General features: G+C 68.8%; 1 protein-coding gene across 1 annotated transcript in view; it reads right to left on the bottom strand.

The window, feature by feature from the left end:
- ttc27 (tetratricopeptide repeat domain 27) overlaps window positions 1-13,408 on the bottom strand; it is a 243,222-nt gene that overhangs the window by 203,081 nt on the left and 26,733 nt on the right. The gene's annotated exons all lie outside the window — the stretch shown is intronic.

The following is a 13,408-nucleotide window of genomic DNA, read 5'->3' as shown; positions in this document are numbered from 1 at the left end:
TTGGGGTGAGGGGGAGGGGATGTTGGGGTGAAGGGGGTGAGGAGGGTTTGTGGTGAGAGGTGAGGGGGGTTTGGGCTGAGGGGGTGAGTGGGATGGGGGTTTGGTGTGAGGAGGGGGTTTGGTGTGAGGAAGGGGCTTGGGGCCAGAGGGTTCACTGAGGTTTGGGGCCAGGGGGTTCACGGGGGGTTTGGGGCCAGGGGGTTCACGGGGGTTTGGGGAGAGGGGGTTCACGCGGGTTTGGGGTGATGGGGTTCACGGGGGTTTGGGGTGATGGGGTTCACGGGGGTTTGGGGCGAGGGGGTCGACGGGGGTTTGGGGCGAGGGGGTCAACGGGGTTTGGGGCGAGGGGGTCGACGGGGGTTTGGGGCGAGAGGGTCGAAGGGGGTTTGGGGCGAGGGGGTTGACGGGGGATTGGGGCGAGGGGGATGAGGGGGGTTTGGTGTGAGCGGGTTTGGGGTGAGGGAGGTTTGGGGTGAGAGAGGTTTGGGGTGAGAGAGGTTTGGGGTGAGAGAGGTTTGGGGTGAGAGAGGTTTGGGGTGAGAGAGGTTTGGGGTGAGAGAGGTCTGGGGTGAGAGAGGTCTGGGGTGGGGGCGGGATTGGGTTGGGGGGGTTTGGGTCGAGGGGGGCCTGAGGGGCGAGGCGTGCCTGAGGGGCGAGGGGGGCCTGGGGGGGCGGCCGGGGGGGCGAGGGGGCGGCCGGGGGGGCGCCCGGGGGGTGAGGGGGCGGTCGGGGGGCGAGGGGGGGCCGTGGAGGGCGCGTTTGCGGGGAGCGGGCGTTTGGCGGAAGGGGACGATTGGGGGGAGGGGGCGTTTGGGGGGAGGGGCGCTTAGCGGGAGGGGGCGCTTGGGGGGACGGGGCGCTTGGGGGGAGAGGGCGGTTGGGGGGATGGGGCGGTTGGGGTGAGGGGGCGGTTGGGGTGAGGGGGTGGTTGGGGTGAGGGGGCGTTTGGGGTGAGGGGGCAGTTGGGGTGAGGGGTTGGTTGGGGTGAGGGGGCGGTTGGGGTGAGGGGGGTTTGGGGTGGGGGTGGGTTTGCGTCGAGAGGGGTTTGGGTCGAGGGGGGTTTGGGTCGAGGGGGGCCTGAGGGGCTGAGGGGGGCCCGAGGGCCGCCAGGGGGCGGCAATGGGGGCCGGGCAGGGGAAGGGGGCGTTCGGGGGGAGGGGGCTGTTGAGGGGTGGGGGCCGTTGGCTGGGAGGGGCCGTTGGTGGGGAGGTGGGGTTTGGGTTGAGGGGGGCTTTGGGGTGAGGGGGGATTTGGGCTGGGGGGGGGTTTGGGGTGAGGGGGGGTTTGGGGTGAGGGGAGTGAGGGGAGGTTGGAGTTGGAGGGTGGTTTTGGGATGAGGTGTTTTTGGTGAGGGCAGTGAGGAGGGGTTGGGGTGAGGGGGAGGGGATGTTGGGGTGAAGGGGGTGAGGAGGGTTTGTGGTGAGAGGTGAGGGGGGTTTGGGCTGAGAGGGTGAGTGGGATGGGGGTTTGGTGTGAGGAGGGGGTTTGGTGTGAGGAAGGGGCTTGGGGCGAAGAGGGGGCTTGGGGCGAGGAGGGGGTTGAGGCGAGGGGGGGGTTGGGGCGGGGGGGTTGGGGCGAGGGGGGGTTGGGGCAAGGGGGGTGGGGCAAAGCGGGTTGGGGCGAGGGGGCGTTGGGGCGAGTGGGGGGCGGTTGGGGCGAGCGGGGGGTTGGGGCGAGCAGGGGGTTGGGGCGAGCGGGGGTTGGGGCGAGGGGGGGTTGGGGCGAGGGGGTTCACGGGGGTTTGGGGCCAGGGGGTTCACTGGGGTTTGGGGCCAGGGGGTTCACGGGGGGTTTGGGGCCAGGGGGTTCACGGGGGTTTGGGGAGAGGGGGTTCACGCGGGTTTGGGGTGATGGGGTTCACGGGGGTTTGGGGCGAGGGGATTCATGTGGGTTTGGGGCGAGCGGGTTCACGGGGGTTTGGGGCGAGCGGGTTCACGGGGGTTTGGGGCGAGCGGGTTCACGTGGGTTTGGGGCGAGCGGGTTCACGTGGGTTTGGGGCGAGCGGGTTCACGGGGGTTTGGCACGAGGGGTTATGGGGCGAGTGGTTTGGGGCGCGGGGTTTGACGGGGGTTTGGGAAGGGGAGGTTGATGGGGTTTGGGGTGAGGGGAGGTTTGGGGTGAGGGGGGGTTTGGGGTGAGGGGGGGTTGGGGTGAGGGGTGTTAGGGTGAGGGGGGTTAGGGTGAGGGGGGCTTTGGGGTGAGGGGGGGTTTGGGGTGAGGGGGGGTTTGGGGTGAGGGGGGAATTGGGGTGAGGGGGGGAGTTGAGGTGAGGGGGGAGTTGGGGTGAGGGGGGAGGTGGGGTGAGGGGGGGAGTTGGGGTGAGGGGGGGAGTTGGGGTGAGGGGGGGTTTGGGGTGTGGGGGGTTTGGGGTGAGGGGGGTTTGGGGTGAGGGGGGTTTGGTGTGAGGGGGGGTTTGGGGTGAGGGGGGTTTGGGGAGGTGGGGGGGCTTGGGGTGGGGGCGGGTTAGGGGCGAGGGGGGGTTGGGATGAGGGGGGTTTGGGATGGGGGGTTTGGGATGAGGGCAGTGAGGAGAGGTTGGGTGAGGGGGAGGGGGTGTTGGGATTGAGGAAGGTTTAATGTGAGAGGTGAGGGGGAGGGGGTTGAGGGTGGTGAGGAGTGAAGGGGGGAGGGGTGTTTAGGGTGAAGGTGTTCAGGGGGTTGAGGGGGGTTTGTGGTGAGAGGTGAGGGGGGTTTGGGGTGAGGGGGTGAGTGGGATGGAGGTTTGGGGTGAGGGGGATGGGGGATTGGGGTGAGTGGAGGGTTGGGGTAAGGGGGGCTTGGGGTGAGTGAGGGCTTGGGGTGAGGGGGGGCCTGGGGTGAGGGGGGCTTGGGGTGAGGGGGGCCTTGGGGTGGGGGGGCCTTGGGGTGGGGGGGGGGGGGTTGGGGTGGGGGGGAGTTTGTGGTGAGGGGGTTGAGGGGTGTTTCGGGTGAAGGGGTGTTGGGGTGAGTGGGCGTTTCGGGTGAGTGGGCATTTCGGGTGAGGGGCGTTTCGGGTGGGGGGGATGAGGGGGCTTTGGGGTGAGAGGGTTATGGGGTGAGGGGGGGTTTGTGGTGAGGGGGTTGAGGGGTGTTTCGGGTGAAGGTGTGTTGGGGTGAGTGGGCTTTTGGGGTGAGTGGGCGTTTCGGGTGAGGGGCGTTTCGGGTGAGGGGGTTGAGGGGGCTTTGGGGTGAGGGGGCTTTGGGTGGAGGGGGCTTTGGGTGGAGGGGGGTTTGGGTGGAGGAGGGTTTGCGTGGAGGGGGGTTTGCGTGGAGGGGGGTGGGGGGGGTTGGGGAGAGGGGGTTGGGGGGGTTTGGGGTGAGGGGGTTTTGGGGAGCTGGGGGGCTTGGGGTGAGGGGGGTTTGGGGTGGAGGGGGTGGGGGGGGGGGGGTTTGGGTCGAGGGGAGCCTGAAGGGCGAGGTGGCGAGGGGGTGACGGGCGAGGGGGTGAAGTTTGAATGGTGGGGTGAAAGGTGAGGGGGCGAGGGGAGCGATGGGCAAGGGGGGCAACGGGCGGGGGGGCGACGGGTGAGGGGGCGACGGGTGAGGGGGTGTAGTTTGAATGGTGGCGGTGAAAGGTGTGGGGGGTGAAGGGTGTGAGGGTGTGAAGGGAGTGAGGGGATGAGGATGGGGGGGAGAAGGGGGCGCAGGGGAGAAAGGGGTGCGGGGGAGAAGGGGACGCGGGGGAGAAGGGGGCACGGGGGAGAAGGGGGCGCGGGGAGAAGGGGGCGCGGGGAGAAGGGGGCGCGGGGAGAAGGGGGCGCGGGGAGAAGGGGGCGCGGGGGAGAAGGGGGCGAGGGGAAGAAGTGGCGAGGTGGTTGAGGGGGGATTGGGGCGAGGGGGTTGATGGGGGTTTGGGGTGAGGGGGTTCACGGGGGTTTGGGGCCAGGGGGTTCACGGGGGTTTGGGGCGAGGGGGTTCATGGGGTTTTGGGGCGAGGGGGTTTGGGGCGAGGAGTTTGACGGAGGTTTGGGGCGAGGGGCTTCACGGGGGTTTGGGGCGAGGGGATTGATGTGGGTTTGAGGCGAGGGGATTGACGGGGGTTTGAGGCGAGGGGGTTGAGGGGGTTTGGGGTGAGGGGGGGTTTGGGGTGAGGGGGAGGTTTGGGGTGGGGGGGGTGTTTGGTGTGAGGGGGGGTTTGGGGTGGGGGGGGGTTTGGGGTGAGGCGGGGTTTGGGGTGAGGTGGGATTTGGGGTGAGGTGGGATCTGGGGTGAGGGGGGGTTTGAGGTGAGAGTGGTTAGGTGGGTTTGGGGTGAGGGTGTGAGGGGTGTTTGGGGTGAGGGGTTTGGGGGGTTTTGGGGTGGGGGGGTTGAGGGGGGTTTGGGGTGTGGGGTTTGAGGGGGTATTGGGGTTGGGGGGGGTTGGGTCGAGGGGGGCCTGAGGGGCGAGGGGGGCCCGGGGGGGCGAGGGGGGCCCGGGGGGCAAGGGGGGCCCGGGGGGGCGAGGGGGCTAGGGGGCCAGGGGGGGCGAGGGGGCCAGGGGGGCCCGGGAGGGGAGGGGAGTTTGGAGTGAGGAGATTGAGGGGGGTTTGGGGTGAGGGTGTTGAGGGGTGTATGCGGTGAGGGGGTTGAGGGGTGTATGCGGTGAGGGGGTTGAGGGGGGTTTGGGGTGAGGGGGGTTTGGGGTGAGGGGGTTGAGGGTGGTTTGGGGTGAGGGGTTGAGGGGTGTATGCGGTGAGGGGGTTGAGTAGGAATTGGGGCGAGAGGGTTGACGGGGCTTTGGGGTGAGGGGGGCTTGGGGTGAGGGGGTTGAGGGGTGTATGCGGTGAGGGGGTTGAGGGGTGTATGCGGTGAGGGGGTTGAGGGGGTTTTGGAGTGAGGGGGTTGAGGGGGGTTTGGGGTGAGGGGGGTTTGGGGTGAGGGGGGTTTGGGGTGAGGGGGTTGAGGGGTGTATGCGGTGAGGGGGTTGAGGGGTGTATGCGGTGAGGGGGTTGAGGGGGTTTTGGAGTGAGGGGGTTGAGGGGGGTTTGGGGTGAGAGGTGAGGGGGTTTGGGGTGAGGGGGTGAGTGGGATGAGGGTTTTGGGTGTGTGTGGGCTTGGGGTAAGGGGGCGCTTGGGGTGAGGGGGGGCTTGGGGTGATGGGGGGCTGGAGTGAGGGGTGCTTGGGGTGGGGGTGGTAGCGGTGGGGCAGGGTTGCGGTGGGGCGGGGTTGTGATGAGGGGCGGTGAGGAGGAGCGTTTGAGGTGAGGGGGGTTTGGGGTGACGGGGTTTGGGGCGAGGGGGCAGATCGGGGCGAGGGGGCGGTTTGGGGCGAGGGGGGCTGTGGTGAGGGGGGTGAGGGGCGTTTGGGGTGAGGGGGTTGGGGGTGAGGGGGGTTTGGGGTGAGGAGGGTTTGGGGTGAGGGGAGTTGGGGGTGAGGGGGGGTTGGGAGTGAGGGGGGTTTGGGTGGAGGGGGTTTGGGTGGAGGGTGGTGGGGGAGTTTGGGGAGAGGGGGTTGGGGGGGTTGGGGTGAGCGGGTTGAGGGGGGTTTGGGTTGAGGGGGGTTTGGGGTGAGTGGGGTTTGGGGGGTTTGGGGTGAGGGGGGTTTGGGGGGTTTGGGGTGAGGGGGTTTGGGGCGAGGGGGTTCACGGGGGTTTGGGACGAGGGGGTTCACGGGGGTTTGGGGCGAGGGGGTTCACGGGGATTTGGGGCAAGGGGGTTCACAGGGGTTTGGGGCGAGGAGTTTGACGGAGGTTTGGGGCGAGGGTGTTCACGGGGGTTTGAGGCGAGGGAGTTGAGGGGGGTTTGGGAAAAGGAGATTGATGGGGTTTGGGGTGAGGGCGGTTTGGGGCGAGGGGTCGGTTGGGGCGAGGGCCGTTTGGGGGTGAGGGGCGTTTGGGGGTGTGGGGGCTGGGGGTGAGGGGGTTGAGAGTTAGGGGGTTGGGGGTGAGGGGGGTTTGGGGTGAGGGGGGTTTGGGGTGAGGGGGTTTGGGGTGAGGGGGGTTGGGGGTGAGGGGGGTTGGGGGTGAGGGGGGTTGGGGGTGAGGGGGGTTTGGGTGGAGGGGGTTTGGGTGCAGGGTGGTGGGGGGGTTTGGGGAGAAGGGGTTGGGGGTTTGGGGTGAGGGGGTTGAGGGGCGTTTGGGGTTGAGGGGGCTTTGGGGTGAGGGGGTTTGGGGCGAGGGGGTTTGGGGCGAAGGGGGTTTGGGGCGAGGCGGGTTTGGGGCGAGGGGGTTCACGGGGGTTTGGGGCGAGGGGATTCACGGGGGTTTGGGGCGAGGGGATTCACGGGGGTTTGGGGCGAGGAGTTTGTCGGAGATTTGGGGCGAGGGGGTTAAGGGGGTTTGAGGTGAGGGGGGTTTGGGATGAGGGGGGTTGGGGGTGAGGGGGTTGGGGGTGAGGGGGTTGGGGGTGAGGGGGTTGGGGGTGAGGTGGTTGGGGGTGAGGGGGGTTTGGGTGGAGGGTGGTGGGGGGTTTGGGGAGAGGGGGTTGGGGTGAGAGGGTTGAGGGGCCTTTGGGGTGAGGGGGGTTTGGGGTGAGGGGGGTTTGGGGTGAGGGGGGGTTTGGGGTGAGGGTTTGAGGGGGGTTTGGGGGTGAGGGGATTGGGGGAGGGGGGTTTGGGGAGAGGGGGTTGGGGGGGTTGGGGTGAGGGGGGTTTGGGGTTGAGAGGGGTTTGGGGTGTGGGGGGTTTGGGGTGAATGGGGTCAGGGGGGTTTGGGGTGAGGGGGTTCACAGGGGTTTGGGGCGAGGGGGTTCACGGGGGTTTGGGGCGAGGAGTTTGACGGAGGTTTGGGGCGAGGGGGTTCACGGGCGTTTGGGGCGACGGGATTGACGGGAGTCTGTGGCAAGGGGGTTGAGGGGGGGTTTGGGAAGAGGAGGTTGATGGGGTTTGGGGTGAGGGGGGCGTTTGGGGTGAGGTGGGGTTTGGGGTGGAGGGGGTTTGGGGTGAGGGGGGGTTTGGGGTGAGGGAGGCGTTTTAGGTGAGGGGGTTTGGGGTGAGGGGGGGTTTGGGGTGAGGGGGCGTTTGGGGTGAGGGGGGTTTGGGGTGAGGGGGTGAGGGGTGTTTGGGGTGAAGGGGTTGGGGGGTTTTGGGGTGGGGGTGTTGGAAGGGGTTTGGGGTGAGGGTGTTGGGGTGAGGGGGGTTGAGGGGGGTTTGGGGTGTGGGCGTTGAGGGGGGATAGGGGTAAGGGGGTTTGGGGTGAGGGGGGCTTGGGGTGGGGGCACTTTTGGGTTGGGGGGGGGGGGTTGGGTTGAGGGGGGCCTGAGGGCCGAGGGGGGCCGAGGGAGGGCGCGAGGGGGGGGGGGGGGGGGCGATGGGGGGCGGGGAGAGGAGGGGCCGGGGGCATGGAGGGGGAGGGGTCCGGGGGGGCGAGGCAGTCTGGGGTGCTGGGGGATTTTGGGTGAGGGAGGGTTGGAGTGAGGGGGGAGGGGGGGTTGCGATGAGGGGGGTTTGGGATGAGCGGGGTTTGCAGTGCGGAGGGGTTGGGGTGGGGTAAGGGGATGAGGAGGGTGAGGAGTGAAGGGTGTGGGGTGAGGGGGGAGGGGTGTTTAGGGTGAGGGGGGGCGCTGGGAGGTCGAGGGGGGCCGGGGGGTGAGGGGGGCTGGGCGTGCGAGGGGGACGTGTGGGCGAGGGGGGCGTGTGGGCGTGGGGGCATGTGGGCGAGGGGCGGGGGGTGAGAGGGGGCTTTGGGAGTGGGGGTTTGGAGTGAGGGGGAAGGGGGTTTGGGATGAGGGGGGTTTGGGATGAGGGCAGTGAGGAGGGGTTGGGGTGAGGGGGTTGAGGAGGGTTTAATGTGAAAGGTGAGGGGGAGGGGGTTGAGGGTGGTGAGGAGTGAAGGGTGTGGGGTGAGGGGGGAGGGGTGTTTAGGGTGAGGGTGTTCAGGCGGTTGAGGGGGGTTCGTGGTGAGAGGTGAGGGGGTTTGGGGTGAGGGGGTGAGTGGGAAGGGGGTTTTGGGTGAGTGTGGGCTTGGGGTAAGGGGGAGCTTGGGGTGAGGGGGGGCTTGGGGCGAGGGGGGGCTGGAGTGTGGGGGGCTTGGGGTGGGGGGGGTGGGGGTGGTAGCGGTGGCGCAGGGTTGCGGTGGGGCGGGGTTGTGGTGAGGGGCAGTGAGGAGGGTTTGAGGTGAGGGGGGTTTGGGGTGATGGGGTTTGGGGCGAGGGGGAGGTTGGGGCGAGGGGGCGGTTGGGGCGAGGGGGCTGTGGTGAGGGGAGTGAGGGGCGTTTGGGGTGAGGGGCGTTTGGGGGTGAGGGGCGTTTGGGGGTGAGGGGGGTTTGGTTGGAGGGGGGTTTGGGTGGAGGGTGGTGGGGGGGTTTGGGGAGAGGGGGTTGCGGGGTTGGGGTGAGGGGGTTGAGGGGGGTTTGGGGCATGGGGGGTTTGGGGCGAGGGGATTCACGGGGATTTGGGGCGAGGGGGTTCACGGGATTTGGGGCGAGGGGGTTCACGGGGGTTTGGGGCGAAGGGGTTCACGGGGGTTTGGGGCGAGGAGTTTGACGGAGGTTTGGGGCGAGGGGATCGACGGGGGTTTGAGGCGAGAGGGTTGAGGGGGGTTTGGGAAGAGGAGGTTGATGGGGTTTGGGGTGACGGAGTTTGGGGCGAGGGGGCAGTTTGGGGCGAGGGGACGGTTGGGGCGAGGGGACGGTTGGGGCGAGGGGGGCTGTGGTGAGGGGGGTGAGGGGCATTTGGGGGTGAGGGGGTGGGGGGTGAGGGGGGTTTGGGGTGAGGGGGGTTTGGGTGGAGGGGGGTTTGGGTGGAGTGTGGTGGGGGGGTTTGGGGACAAGGGGTTGGGGGCGTTGGGGTTGAGGGGGGTTTGGGGTTGAGGGGGGTTTGGGGTGAGGGGGGGTTTGGGGTGAGGGGGGTGAGCGGGGTTTGGGGCGAGGGGGTTCACGGGGGTTTGGGGCGAGTGGGTTCACGGGGGTTTGGGGCGAGGGGGTTCACGGGGGGTTGGGTTGAGGGGGTTCACGGGGGTTTGGGGTGAGGGGGTTCACGGGGGTTTGGGGCGAGGGGGTTCACAGGGGTTTGGTGCGAGGGGGTTCACGAGGGGTTGTGGCGAGGAGTTTGACAGAGGTTTGGGGCGAGGGGGTTCACGGGTGTTTGGGGAAGGGGATTGACGGGGGTTTGAGGCGAGGGGGTTGAGGGGGGCTTGGGAAGAGGAGGTTGATGGGGTTTGGGGTGATGGGGTTTGGGGCGATGGGGCGGTTTGGGGCGAGGGGGCGGTTTGGGGCGAGGGGGGGCTGTGGTGAGGGGGGTGAGGGGCGTTTGGGGTGAGGGGCGTTTGGGGGTGAGGGGGTTGGGGGTGAGGGGGTTGGGGGTGAGGGGAGTTGGGGGTGAGGGGAGTTGGGGGTGAGGGGGGTTTGGGTGGAGGGGGGTTTGGGTGGAGAGTGGTGGGGGGGTTTGGGGAGAAGGGGTTGGGGGGTTGGGGTGAGGGGGTTGAGGGGGTTTGGGGTTGAGGGGGGTTTGGGCCGAGTGGGGTTTGGGGTGAGGGGGGTTTGGGGCGAGGGGGCTCATGGGGGTTTGGGGCGAGGAGGTTCACGGGGGTTTGGGGCGAGGGGGTTCATGGGGGTTTGGGGCGAGGGGATTCATGGAGGTTTGGGGCGAGGAGGTTGACGGAGATTTGGGGCGAGGGGGTTCACGGGGGTTTGGGGCGAGGTGATTGACGGGGGTTTGAGGCGAGGGGGTTGAGGGGGGTTTGGGAAGAGGAGGTTGATGGGGTTTGGGGTGAGGGGGGCGTTTGGGGTGAGGTGGGGTTTGGGGTGAGGGGGGGTTTTGGGGTGGGGGGGTTTGGGGTGAGGGGGCGTTTGGGGTGAGGGAGGGGTTTGGGGTGAGGGGGGTTTGAGGTGAGAGGGGTTAGGTGGGTTTGGGGTGAGGGTGTGAGGGGTGTTTGGGGTGAGGGGGTTGGGGGATTTTGGGGTGGGGGGTTGAGGGGGGTTTGGGGTGTGGGGGTTGAGGGGGCATTGGGGTTTGGGTCAAGGGCGGCCTGAGGGGCGAGGGGGGCCCAGGGGGGGTGAGGGGGCCAGGGGGGGCGAGGAGAGCCCGGGAGGGGAGGGGAGTTTGGAGTGAGGAGATTGAGGGGGGTTTGGGGTGAGGGTGTTGAGGGGTGTATACGGTGAGGGGGTTGAGGGGTGTATGCGGTGAGGGGGATGAGGGGGGTTTGGGGTGAGGGGGTTAAGGGGGGTTTGGGGTGAGGGGGTTGAGGGGTGTATGCAGTGAGGGGGTTGAGGGGTGTATGCGGTGAGGGGTTTGAGGGGTGTATGCGGTGAGGGAGTTGAGGGGTGTATGCGGTGAGGGGGTTGAGTGGGGATTGGGGCGAAAGGGTTGACGGGGCTTTGGGGTGAGGGGGGTTTGGGGTGAGGGGGTTGAGGGGTGTATGCGGTGAGGGGGTTGAGGGGGGTTTGGGGTTGAGGGGGGTTTGGGGTGAGGGGGTTGAGGGGTGTATGCGGTGAGGGGGTTGAGGGGGGTTTGGGGTGAGGGGGTTGAGGGGGGTTTGGGGTGAGGGGGTTGAGGGGTGTATGCGGTGAGGAGATTGATGGGGTTTGGGGTGAGGGGGGGGTTTGGGGTGAGGGGCCGCTTGGGGTGAGGGGGCGCTTGGGGCGAGGGGGCATATGGGGTGAGGGGGGTTTGTGCTGAAGGGGGTTTGGGGTGAGGTGGGTTTGGGGTGAGGGGGTGAGGGGTGTTTGGGGTGAAGGGGTTGGGGGGTTTTGGGGTGGGGATGTTGGGAGGGGTTTGGGGTGAGGGTGTTGGGGTTGAGGGGGGTTTGGGGTGTGGGCGTTGAGGGGGGATAGGGGTGAGGGGGTTTGGGGTGAGGGGGGTTTGGGGAGGTGGGGAGCTTGTGGTGAGGGGGGCTTGGGGTGGGGGCGGGTTTGGGTCGAGGGGGGCCAGAGGGCAGAGGGGGGCCCGGGCGCCGAGGGAGGGCGCGAGGGGGGGGGGGGGGGGGGGGCGGGGGCGGGGGGGGAGGAGGGGCCGGGGGGCGTGAGGCGGGCTGGGGTGCTGGGGGATTTTGGGTGAGGGGGGGTTGGGATGAGGGGGGTTTGGGATGAGGGGGGTTTGTGGTGCGGGCAGTGCGGAGGGGTTGGGGTGAGGGGGAGGGGGATGAGGAGGGTGAGGAGTGAAGGGTGTGGGGTGAGGGGGGAAGGGTGTTTAGGGTGAGGGTGTTCAGGGGGTTGAGGGGGGCTTGTGGTGAGAGGAGAGGGGGGTTTGGGGTGAGGGGGTGAGTGGGATGGGGGTATGGGGTGAGGGGGATGGGGGGTTTGGGGTGAGGGGGGTTGGGGTGACGGGTGGCTTGGGGTGAGGGGGGGCTGGGGTGAGGGGGGGCTGGGGTGAGGGGGGGTTGGGGTGAGGGGCGGTGAGGAGGGGGGGTTTGAGGTGAGGGGAGTTTGGGTGAGGGGCGTTTGGGGTGAGGGGGGTTTGGGGTGAGGGGGGTTTGGGGTGTGGGGGGTGAGGGGGTTAAAGGGGGCTGAGGAGTTTTTGGGGTGAGGGGGTTGGGGGGTTTGGGGTGAGGGGGGTTTGGGTTCGGGGGGGTTGGGGTGGGGGTTATGGGTCGAGGGGGGCCTGAGGGGCGAGGGGGGCCTGAGGGTCGAGGGGGGAGAGGGGGGCGAGGGGGGGCCGGGGGGGCGAGGGGAGGGGCTGGGGGTGTGAGGGGTCTGGGGGTGCGAGGGGGGCGTGTGGGCGAGGGGGGGGGCGAGGGGTGAGAGGGGGTTTTTGGTGAGGGGGTGTTGGAGTGAGGGAGGAGGGGAGGTTGGGATGAGGCGGGTTTGGGTTGAGGGCAGTGAGGAAGGGTTGGGTGAGGGGGAGGGGGTGTTGGGGTCGAGGAGGGTTTAATGAGAGAGGTGAGGGGGAGGGGGTTGAGGGTGGTGAGGAGTGAAGGGTGTGGGGTGAGGGGTGTTTAGGGTGAGTGTGTTCAGGGGGTTGAGGGGGGTTCATGGTGAGAGGTGAGGGAGTTTGGGGTGAGGGGGTGAGTGGGATGGGGGCATGGAGTGAGGGGGAGCTGGAGTGAGGGGGGCTTGGGGCGAGGGGGGGCTGTGGTGAGGGGGGTGAGGGGCGTTTGGGGTGAGGGGCGTTTGGGGTGAGGGGGTTGGGGTTGAGGGGGTTGGGGTGAGGGGGTTGGGGGTGAGGGGGGTTTGGGTGGAGGGGGGTGGGGGGTTTGGGGAGAGGGGGTTGGGGGGTTGGGGTGAAGGGGTTGAGGAGGGTTTGGGGTGAGAGGTGAGGGGAGTTTGGGGTGGGGGAAGGGGATGAGGAGGGTGAGGAGTGAAGGGTGTGGGGTGAGGGGGGAGGGGTGTTTAGGGTGAGGGTGTTCAGGGGGTTGAGGGGGGTTTGTGGTGAGAGGTGAGGGAGTTTGGGGTGAGGGGTTGAGTGGGATGGGGGTTTGGGGTGAGTGGGGGCTTGGGGTGAGGGGGGGCTGGAGTGAGGGGGGCTGGAGTGAGGGGGGCTGGAGTGAGGGGGGGCTGGAGTGAGGGGGGGCTGGAGTGAGGGGGGGGTTGGGGTGGGGGGGGTTGCGGTGGGGCAGGGTTTGGGGTGAGGGGGGTTTTGGGTGAGGGGGGTTGAGGGGAGTTTTGGGTGAGGGGGGTTGAGGGGGGTTTGGGGTGAGGGGGTTGAGGGGGGTTTGGGGGTCGAGGGGCATTTGGGGGCCGAGGGGCGAGGGGACCGAGGGGACTGATGAGCGAGGGGGTGACGGGCAAGGGGGTGTAGCTTGAATGGTGGGGTGAAAGGTGAGGAGGTGAAGGGTGAGGGGGTGAAGGGTGAGGGGGAGAGGATGAGGGGGTGAGGGTGAGAGGGGTGAGGGGATGATGGGGGTGAGGGTGGTGAGGGGGAAAGAGTCAGGGTGAGGGGGAGAGGGTCAGGGTGATGGGGTGAGGGTGGTGAGGGGGAGAGGATGAGGGGGTGAGGATGAGGGGGGTGAGGATGAGGGGGGTGAGGGGGAGGGGGAGGGTGTGAGGGTGAGGGGGTGATGGGGTGAGGGTGGTGAGGGGGAGAGGGGTGAGGATGAGGGGGGTGAGGATGAAGGCGGTGAGGGTGAGGGGGAAGGGGAGGGGGTGAGGGGAGGGTGAGGGTGAGGGGGGAGGGGGAGTGGGAGGGGGAGGGGGGAGGGGGAGTGGCAGGGGGAGGGTGAGGGGGGAAGGGTGAGGGGGCTGAGGGGGATTAGGGGTTTGGAGTGAGGTGGGGATGGGGGGATCAGGGTGAAGGGGGGTGTTGGTGGTGTTAGGGGGGAGGGGGATCGGGGGGGTGTGAGGTGTGAGGGGGTGAGAGGGGGTGAGGAGGTGAGGGGGGGTGAGGGGTGAGGGGGGTGAGAGGGAGGGGGTGAGGGGGGAGGGGGGTGTTGGTGGTGTTAGGGGGAGGGGGTGAGGGGGATTGTGAGGGGTGTGAGGGAGGAGGGGGGTGAGGGGGGTGTGAGGAGGAGGGTGTGAGGGGGGAGGGGAGTCAGGGGGGTTGTGAGGGGGGAGGGGCTTAGGGGGGATGGGAGGGGGAGGGGGTGAGGTGGGTGTGAGGGGGAAGGGGGGTCGGGGGGGTGTGTGGGGGGAGGGGGTG

This window comes from Carcharodon carcharias, chromosome 2 (assembly GCF_017639515.1).
Source record: "Carcharodon carcharias isolate sCarCar2 chromosome 2, sCarCar2.pri, whole genome shotgun sequence".
Taxonomy (NCBI): Eukaryota; Metazoa; Chordata; class Chondrichthyes; order Lamniformes; family Lamnidae; genus Carcharodon; species Carcharodon carcharias.
This window is presented reverse-complemented; position numbering and strand designations above follow the sequence as displayed.